At 48.7% G+C, this 10,092-nt stretch overlaps 2 long non-coding RNA genes across 3 annotated transcripts; one reads left to right on the top strand and one right to left on the bottom strand.

The window, feature by feature from the left end:
- The first annotated feature begins 7 nt into the window (after window positions 1–7).
- On the top strand, window positions 8–3,797 carry LOC112475165. Of its 2 annotated transcripts, none has more exons than XR_003044600.1 (2): window positions 8–77; window positions 2,852–3,797. It is a non-coding gene; the product is annotated as an uncharacterized LOC112475165 (long non-coding RNA). The 2 variants fall into 2 exon arrangements; XR_003044608.1 differs by having other exon boundaries at window positions 16–107.
- A 4,808-nt stretch (window positions 3,798–8,605) lies between these two features.
- LOC112475084 lies at window positions 8,606–9,606 on the bottom strand. The gene is made up of 2 exons (XR_003044582.1): window positions 9,316–9,606; window positions 8,606–9,150 (listed from the first exon to the last, which is right to left on the bottom strand). It is a non-coding gene; the product is annotated as an uncharacterized LOC112475084 (long non-coding RNA).
- Window positions 9,607–10,092: the final 486 nt, after the last annotated feature.

Genomic DNA, 10,092 nt, shown 5'->3' with positions numbered 1-10,092 from the left:
GCGGGCCGGGGCCCGCGGGGAAGGCGGGCCGGGAACCTGCTGGGGAGAAGATGGGCCAAGGACCCGCAGGGGAGAAGGTGGGCCTGGGGACCCTTCCGGGGGAGAAGGTGGGTCCGGGACCCCTCCGGGGGAGAAGGTGGGCTGGTGGACTCGCCGGAAAAGAAAGTGGGCCGGGAGACCCGCGGGGGAAGGTGAGGAGGGGGTAGAAGGAAGGCCCGTGGAAACACCCTGAGGGTGAAGATGGGCGAGGATGTGATCGGGAGAGAACATGGGGCGGGACCTAAAGGGAAGGCAGGTGGGGGGCCCCCTCACGGGGTGTGGGGTGAAAAGATTGGCTTGGGGTATAAGAGACCCCTCGGGTGCGGGCTGAGGCCATAGGATGCTATCCTTCAGAAGGCCGAAAAAACACTACTTGGCATTAACTTTGTTCTGATGAGCAGCATGGCAGGGGGTTCCTCCTGTTCCTTCCTGCGCCCCTACCTGCTGTCTTACCCCCTCGTTCTTGACTGGGGACACACACACCCCTTACACTACCCCGGACTTCCTTCATGTTCAGCCCTAGAGGAAGACAGAATTCAGGGGACCCAGGAGCACTGGCACAGTCAGCTCTGTAAAGAGAGAGCGATTATTTGGAATTGAGCTGCCTAGGAACCTAGTCAGAGCCCCCTGGCCTGGGTGATCTAGGGGGCGGGAAGGGCAACAGCCTCAAACCGCCTGTCTGTGTCCCAGATTGCTGATCCCGCTGGTGGCTGAGGCATAGGGGGTAGAAAGGTGCTGTTGCATTGCTCTGGGACCCACCCCCCACAACCTTTGTCCTAAAGTGGTTCTCCTGCCTCACCTGGCTGGTCAAGATTTTGGGGGTGTATGAGTGGGCTGCTCAGCTAGTAGGGATATTTCCTCAAGCCATCCTACAGCAGGACCTCTCTGCCCCTCCCAACTGCTGTGTACTGTGGCCCCCTTGCTCATCTCAGGGGGCCGGAACAGAGTGGGCTCCTAAATTGGAATAAGGAACCTGTCTCTGTATATGCTTCCTCACTCTGTCCTGTCTTGACCACTGCAAGCTCAGAATATCAAACTTGGGACAGGAAGTCTGGTCCAGACCACCTCACAGCAGCGTCTTTGACAGGCCCTCAGCTGCCGCCAACAGACTCGAAGGACCATTTGCTCCACTTGTGGGCAGCTTAGTTGAAGTCCTCACTTCTGAGTCAAAATCTGCCCTCACATAGTCAGCCATCCTCTTCCAACAGATGACCCCTTGACCACGGCCTCAGGAGTGCCCAGGACAGGGCCTTACTGGGAGGGACAAGCATGAGGAAGATGAGAATGGGGAAAATAAGAAGCTGGAGAAGGGTGGTGGGAGGAGAGGGATAAGCTTCCTTCCCCACCCCCTCACACCTTGGTGAGCTGCTCAGGGTCTGGAGCTAAGGCCTTCCTACCTGAGTTCCAGCTGTCACCTTCCTCTCCAAAGTCCTTTTTCCTGGTGACATTTTGTATGGCTCTGGGAAGGGAGTAACTGTTAAACATTGTCCACTGTTGACACCCTGGTGTGAATTAAAGCAGATAAACAGTGCTCAGCCTGCAAATCAGAGTGCGCAAGGAGGCCCAGAGAGCCTGCCTGGGCATTGCTGTTACCTTCCCCTCCAGCAGCACTGAAGCACTCCAACCAGCAGTGTCCACATCCACCCACATGTGGTCCCCTGAAGCCAGAAACGTCTGGAGACCCTTCTGGTGCAGTCCTCATCTCTGACACTTCCATTTTCTTGTTTGCAAATAATGATAATAGTTACCCAGTATCTATCAAATGCTTAGAGGTACAGTGCACTGTACTTAGTTCTTCCCAGACATGGACCAACACTCACCCAGCTGCTGGTGAAGCACTTAGCATATCCCCTGGGTAGTGATGATTACATAAGCAACACTCACATTTAATACCTTAGGTGTTATTGCTGCCACTTTAGAGATAGGTATATAGATAGGCATCTTAGACAGGTAGGATTGGTGCCGTTTCCAGAAGTGAAAACAGGCTCAAAGCAGTTAACTGCCTCATGAAGGAGGTCAGTTGGCTGACGAGAGTGGGGAGCAGGCCAGGAGCCCAGACTAAATTCAGAGCCAGAACCTATGCTGCTCCCCTTGGTCACTCTCCTAGGGTACCCCGAGCACACAAAATATCCTGGGAGCCTGTTATCCCACCCCCAGTTATTCATTGCTGACTTTGGGGAATCTACCTGCATCTGGAAGTGTCCACTGAGACTTTGCTGTTATTCAGAGCTGTTGCATGGCTGCCTGCTGAATACAGACTAAAATAAATCTCAACATGGATCCCAAAGTCTTCTTCTCTTTGGCTCCTTCTTATGACTTCCCCGTTGGCTCTCATCAAAAAGCCTTCCCTTTTCCATATTCTCCCGACCTCTCATTCATTTACTTAAGCATGTATCGAGCACCTGCTCTGTGCTGAGCAGTGCTATAGCTGTTTGGTAGCCCCTGTGGAGCACTGAGAAGTCTCAAGTCTTCTGGAGCTGGTACTGCAGTAAAGGGAGACAGCGACACATATGCAAGTACTGGTGGACTGGATGCCACAGTGCCCTAGGGGAATGGGCCCAAAGTAGGTGCTCGGCAGAGGTGACCTGAGAGCAGAGGCCTGGACCTTGCAAGGGCTCGCAGAGAGGGGAAGAAGAGCAAAGGGAACTTCCTCATAAGGACCCGGAGAGGAGGGGTGCAGTGGTCTCAGAGGTCCAGGCGTCCTCTCTGGCCACAGGTATACCTGGAACTCTGCTGCCTTAAGCTTGGTGTCCTCTCCATGTGGTCTGCCTTTGCCTTAATGCTCACCCACCAAGTCCACCTCTTTCCCCAGGGCGCAGCATCCCGGAGTCTGTGAGCATCAAGACTTCACCACCCACCTCAAGTGGCCTAGCCTCCTGCAGGCATAAGACGGTGGGCTCCCAAGGCGCTGCCTTCACCCTGGTACCCCAATGAAGCACTGCACACTGTAGCACTGCACACCTAGCTGTGAGCATTTGCGGCCAAGACCTTTTGTTCACCTTGTTACCTGATGGAAAACAGCATGTTCCAGTGTGTGTTTATTTGGTCACTCAACAATGTGCACTGAATGCTAGTACAGGTTTGTTTGTTTTTTTAAATTATAGTAATATACATTATAAAATTTACCATTTTAACCGGTTTTAAATGTACAGCTCAGTGGCATTAAGTACATTTACAGTGTAGTGCAACCATCACCAGTTCATCCTCAGAACATCTTCCCAAACTGAAACTCTGTCCTCATTAAACACTAACTCTCTACTACCTCCTCTCCCCAGTCCCTGGATACTGCCATCCTACTCTCTGTCACTGTGAATTTGATGACCCTAGGTACCTCATACACAGTCTTTGTCCTTTTGTGAATGGCTTATTTCACTTAGCCTAATGTCCTCAAGGTTCATCCATGTAGTAGCATGTGTCAGAACTTCCTTTTTAAGGCTGAATAATATTCCATTGTATGTATATATCATGTTTGGTTAGCCATTCATTGTCGATGATACAGGTTGTTTCCACATTTTGGCTATAATGACTTATTCTGTTATGAACATGGGTGTACGAATAGCTGTTCAAGTCCCCGATTTCACTTCTTTTGTATGTACGTACACCCAGAAGTAGAATTGCTGAATCATATGATAATTCTATTTTTAATTTTTTGAGAAAACACAATTTTCTACAGCACCTGCACCCTTTTATATTCCCCACCAACAATGCACAAGCATTCTCATTTCTCCACATCCTCATAGATACATATTATTTTCTCATTTTGGGGTATTTTATATGTATATTTGTTTTTTGATTATAGTGTGTGATTAATGTGTGTGAAGTAGTATTTCATTGTGATGTTTCAGTTTTATTTTGGCTCTACTGAAACTCCATGATCATTGTGGTTTTGATTTATATTTTTCTAATGATTAGTGATGTTGAGCATCTTTTCATGTGCATATGAAAAGATCTGTTTATCTTCTTTCTTTCTCATGTTTCCTTCTAAGAGTTTTACAGTTTCAGTTCCTAAGTTTAGGTCTTTGATCCACTTTGAATTAACTCTTGCATACAGTGCAAGGTAAGGGTCTACTGTTGTTCTTTTGCATGTAGATGTCCAGTTTTCCCAGCACCACTTGCCAAGAACTGTCCTTTCCCCCATCAAATGGTCATAACACCACTGTCAAAAATCATTTGACCACATGGGCAAGGGTTTATTTCTGGGCTCTACTGTATTTCATTCTTCTGTGTGTCTAGGCTTCTGTGTATCTGTTCTTTCGTGTGTCTATTCATATGCCAGCACCACACTGTTTCAATTACAGTAGCTTTGTAGTAAGTTTTGAAATCAGGAGTTATGAGTCCTCCAGCTTTGTTCTTTTTCAAGATTGTTTTGGCTTATAAATCTATATGAATTTGAGGATTGATTTCTCCATTTCTGCAAAAAGGGCTATTGGAGTTTTGTTGGGGTTTACACTGGATCTGTATATGACTTTGGGTAGTATTGACATCTTACCAATATTGTTTTCTGATTCATGAACATGGGATTTCTTTCCATTTACTGTGTCTTCTTTAACTACTTACAGCAATGTTTTGTAGTTTTCAGAGTACAAATCTTTTTGTCTCCTTGGTCAAGTTTATTCCTAGGCATTTTATTTATTTGATGGTGTTGAAATAGCATTATGTCCCGAATTTCCTTTTTGGATTGCTCATTTTTAATGTGTGGAAATGAAACTGACTATAGTGTGCTGATGTAGCATCCTACGTCTTTGCTGAATTTGTTGATTAGTTCTATCAGTTTTTTGTGGAATCTTTAGCATTCCTAAATCTTGATGATTTTACATGATATAAGATCATGTCACCTACAAACAGAAATAATTTTACTTTTCTTTTACTTTGAATAACTTTTATTTTTCTTGCTCATTTTCTCTTGCTAGAACTTCCAATGCTGTGTTGACAGAAGTGAGGCATCTTTCTCTTGTTCCTGATCCTAGGGGAAAAGCTTTTTTTAACTTTTTCACCATTATGATGTTTGCTTAGGGCTTTTCATATATGGCCTTTACTATGTTGAAAAAATTTCTTTCTATTCCTATTTTGTTGAACATTTTTTATGAAAGGGTGTTGAATTTGGTCAAATGCTTTTTCTTCATCAGTTAAAATGCTCATATTTTTTCCCTTCATCTTATTAATGTGGTATATTACATTGATTGATTTTTATTGATTTAAAGGATGCATTCCAGGAACAAATCCCATTTGGTCATGGTGTATGATCTTTTTAATATGTCATTGAATTTGTTTTCCTAGTATTTTGTTGAGGATTTTGCATCAGTGTCCGTAAGGTATATTATTTTGCAGTTTTCATTTCTTCTAGAGTCTTTGTCTGGTTTTTGTATCAGTGTAATACATGATTAGGAAGTGTTCCCTCCTCTTCAATTTTTAGAAAGCATTTAAGAAGAATTGGTGTTAACTTTTCTTTAAAGGTGTGGTAGAATTCACCAGTGAAACCATCTGGTCCTGGGCTTTTCTTTGTCGGGTACTTTATTATTGCTTCAATCTTCTTAATAGTTATAGGTCTATTGAGATGTTCTATTTCTTCATGATTCAGTTTTGGTGGGTCGTGTATTTCTAGGAATTTGTCCATTTCATCTAGGTAATCCAGTGTGTTGGTGCACAACTAGTGCGGGTTTTATAGCAGTGAACAAGGCAGACACTTTCCTACCTCCAAGGAGCTCATATGCCAGAGTGGGAGACAGACAGCCAATAACTGTCTTGGGGGTGGGAGATGGGAGATGTCAGAAAGGAGATACGAGTTCAATACTGGATGTATACTTTTGTGACAGATGAATCCATCTGGTGAATGCAAAGATAATTCTAAGAGTGAGCCCTACTTGGGGTAACTGGACCAAGCTGGTCTGATCCAGAACCCATGGGCACTTTGGAAGCCTTTTGGATTTTTCTGATAGGTATGTTGACTATCTCTAGGATGACCCTGTGGTGTTTGGAAGCATTGAGTTTGTAGACAAAAATCCCCTCAGCCAGGTGACCATACTATCCAAGGAGTGTTGTTAATAAAATACCAGAACAGGGGCCAACTGGGACTAGTCCAGGCAAACTGGGACCAGGATGACATTCTCACAGCCTACACTGGGGTCAGTCAGGTCTGCAGGAATGGACATGCACATATCCCAGGAATGGGCGTAGTGTGATGAGGACTGGGTAGGTCTGCTGAGGGTGCCTCCAGCTGTTTGCTTCATGAGCTGCTGGTACCTGCTAGGCACAGCTGACCAAGGCTATCCCAGACACCTGCCCTGAAGTGACTCCAGCTCTGCCTGGATAATGTCCACTGGAACTCCAGGTCATTCCTCAAAGAGACTCTCTCACACTTTCCTCTACCCTCCCCCCATAGGAAATTCCTCCTTTCCTCTGCATTTTCTTTCATAGAACTTTGTAGAAATTACCACTGCTGTTGCATTTTCATGTGGATTTATTTTCTCTTATGTGAATTTTCATGTGACTATCCTTTTCCTGCTCTGGCGAAGTGCCACAGCACAGGGAGATCTCTGTTCTGCTCATGGATGTCTTCCAGCAGCAAGCACACTGCTGGCCCCAGTAGACCCACCATGAAGTGACCGACAGGTGGATAAAGCAACCAGTGATCTGGGAATATCTCTATGCAGAGGATTCCAGATTCATGGGTTTGGGAGTACTTGGTCAAATATCAGGTGAAGACGAGCCCCTCAGCCTGAAATCAGCCTCTACCTGTTGCAGAAACAGGGCCACAGTTCTTGCTACCCAGCCAGGTTCATTACAGATGGGACTATTTACATTCTGGTTGGCCCAGGCCACTTCTGGTCACCCCTCTGGGTATCAAGAAAAAGAAAAACATGCAACCAGAGCTAAGTCACACCAAGATAGGAGTCTGGAATGGTGGCAGTCCACCCGTGGGTTAAGACACCTGGGCAGAGCACAGTCTGCACTTACCAGGATGGTGGCACATAGGGTCTATCAGCTTCCTGGGGCTGCCTAACAAGGTACCGCAGACTGGGTGCCTTAGAATAACAGAAATGTGTTGTCTCAGGTTCTGGAGGCCAGAAGTCTGAGATCAAGGTGCCGGCAGGGCCACGCTCCTTCCAGAGGTGCTAGGAGGGGTCTGTTCCAGGCCTCTCTTTAGCTTCCAGCAGCAACTTAGATTGTGGCAGCATCATTACAGTCTTCACAAGGCTATTTTGTCCCTTTTTGTGTATCTGTCTGTGTCCAAATTTCTCCTTTTTATAAGGATGCCAATCCTATTGGATTAGGGCCCATCCCACTCCAGCATGACTTCATCATAACCTAATTACACCTGCGACAACCCTATTTCCAAATAAGTTCCCATTCTGAGAGATTGGAGTCAGGACTCCAACATAGGAATTTGGGGGTACAGTCCAGCCCCCAACACATGTTGAGGCACCTAGTACATAGCCTGCTTTGGCCCCATCTGCAGGTCTGTGGGTCATCTGTGGCCCGGGCTGTGCTAGGGAGGCTAACAGGATGAGAGAGAAGCCCTGCATCCCACAGCCTGGGACCCACACAGGGAGAGCGAAAGCGGCTCCTGGCAAAGTGGCTTCTGCAAAGTTCACTCTACCAAGTGGGGAGTAAGGAGTAAAGTAAGGAGGGCGAAAAGCATTCTCAGAAGAATTGAGGGTTGAATAAGATGACTGGAAGAGAGCTCTTTCTGAGAATACAAACATCAGGAAAGGACTGGTGGTATCCTTCTTTTGTCCTTGCAGGTGATGATATGGATGAGGGGACAGATAGTGAATTATTTCTTAAAATTCTTGCCTTGGCCTGGGATTTTAGAATCACAAAAGAGTCAGGACATTTTAAGTTCTTTGTCAATTGGAAAAATGGAGAAACTAAGGGCACAGTAAACTTAAGGGAAATGTCAGCCTCACTAGCAACCCAAGCACATGAAAACCAGAAACTATTTTCAGGTCACCCTGGCAAAGTGGTCTTTTATTCTCTGACATGATAGAAAAAAATAAGATATTAATATATGTAGTGGGGTGGGGTATGGTCAGTGCCGAGGACCTTACCGGGCCTTCCACCCCTCTGTGTGTCTCTCCCTCCTTGATTGCCTGGAGACCACTCACAACCTGGGAAGGGCCTCAAGCATGCCCAGAACTTTCACTCTGCAATGGCAGCTTCTCCTCGCACTCCTAGATTCTCTCCACTGCGTCTGGCCTGGGCCTGAGGGTGACACCCCTCTGCACAGACCACCATTCTTGTCACCCCTAGTCCCAAAGGCCTTCCTTGCCACATACCCCATCACCTGATTTTAATTTCCTCATCTCGTCTGAAATAGTCTTATTTGTACACATGTATACTCCCCCACCCAATAAAAAGGCTATGAAGGCAGGGCCCTTGCTGCCCTCAGCACCTCCAGGCCTAAAGCTGGGCCTGACACAAACGACCCACCGATACTGGGGGTGCCACAAGTAAGGCCACGTCCAGGAACAATGGGCGGGCAGGTTGTGGGGCTGTGGTAGAGTATAGCATGGCAGGCAGAGACAGCCCAAAATGATACTAAGTGGGAAAAAAATGTTACCAAATATGTATGGATGGCTTGATTATTTTTTTGCGAATAAAACAAAGCCCATCAATATATTGCACAGAAAAAGGGAAGATAAAGAGCAAATACTAACAACAGGTGTCTCGGGATGGAAGAATTACTGGTGATTTTTCTTTTTTTTTTTTTACCTGTAATTTTAAAAGTTCTTACAATAAACATCATTTTTGAAAGGAGAAAAGGAGATCAATAAGTTATTTTTTAAAAAGGAAGAAATGGTCAACACCAGATCAAAATTCGGTCCAACTCCTGGCTGGCCCGCATGGCTGCTGGCCTCTAGCCTTCCTCAGGATGCGATCCTGGTGACGTAGGCAGGATGGCCAGTGTGTCGCAGTCACGCGTGGTGCCCTCGATGTTCCTCTGCTTCCTGCCCAGTCCGTGCCTCCCTCTCCTGTCCGAACCATGGGCTGTTCGCCAGGCGGTGGGTCTGCCCAGAGAATGCGAGGGCCGTGCGGGGTCGCGGCAGGGGCGGCACTGCTGGCCTCCGGAGCAGGGCCAGGCACTGGAAGCACGGCCTGCCACGGAGAAACCTGTGGGAGACCCCGGACTGAGTTTCGCACCTGCGAGGTGGCCGTCCAGCCGGCCCGCTGGGCTGGGTCCTCATCACCTGTCACCACTATCCCAAAGACGCGGCGGTGCGAGTGCAGGGCACTTCGAGTCTGCGCGCAGAGCCGGAGCGCTCCAATTCTACTCACTCCCGCGGGGGCGCGCAGCTCCGGGCTGCCGGGACGCGCGGCCCAAGACCGGGGATTTGCTGATCCAGGAGGGTCTTTCGCGACCGGGTTCTGGAAATCATGACTTGATCGATGACCGTGCGGAAAAAGCCCCGGCTGCCGCCACCGTCCCCGAGGGCCCTGTTGGCGCTCCGCGAGCAGAATTCAGCTCCGGGTGCCGACGGTGAGGACGCCACCACGGACCCCGCGAGCCTGGCCTGAGCAGCAGCGCAGGAGGAGCGGGACCGCGGAACTCCAGGGAGGTGCGCGCGCAGCGCCAGGGCGGGGTGGAGAGGGAGGCAGACAGAGCCGCCCCGCCCCGCCCCGTGAACAGGCCCCGCCCCACGTCAGGCCCCGCCTTGCCTTACGCACGGGCCCTGTCCGCCCCGCGTAAGACCCTGTCCTCCGCGCGGGGCAGGAAGCGCGCAACCTCTCCCGCCCCACGTCTTCCCTCAACTGCTTACCCCAGGGAGCCCGAGGCCGCTCTCTCTCCCCTCCCGGTCCCACCAGGGCCCCACCCCGCCCGGGGTTCTGCGCGGTAGGCGCCGAGCGCGCACATTCAGTCCCTGCACCGGTGACGCCACGGCTACAATGCCAACAGCGACCTAACACGGGTTTCTGCAGGGGACGCTCAGTGGGGCCAAGCCAAGGGGATGGGACAGCCTAAAGGTCCGGCTCTTCAGCTGCGTGGACTCGAGTCCAACAGCACGGATTTGGAGCTGTCTTTACCGCTTTCTAACCGTGTCATCTTAGATTAGG

This window comes from Pteropus alecto, unplaced genomic scaffold (genome assembly GCF_000325575.1).
Source record: "Pteropus alecto unplaced genomic scaffold, ASM32557v1 scaffold260, whole genome shotgun sequence".
In the NCBI taxonomy this organism is placed as follows: Eukaryota; Metazoa; Chordata; class Mammalia; order Chiroptera; family Pteropodidae; genus Pteropus; species Pteropus alecto.
The sequence above is the reverse complement of the archived record's forward strand: the minus strand, read 5'-3'. Positions and strand labels throughout refer to the sequence as shown.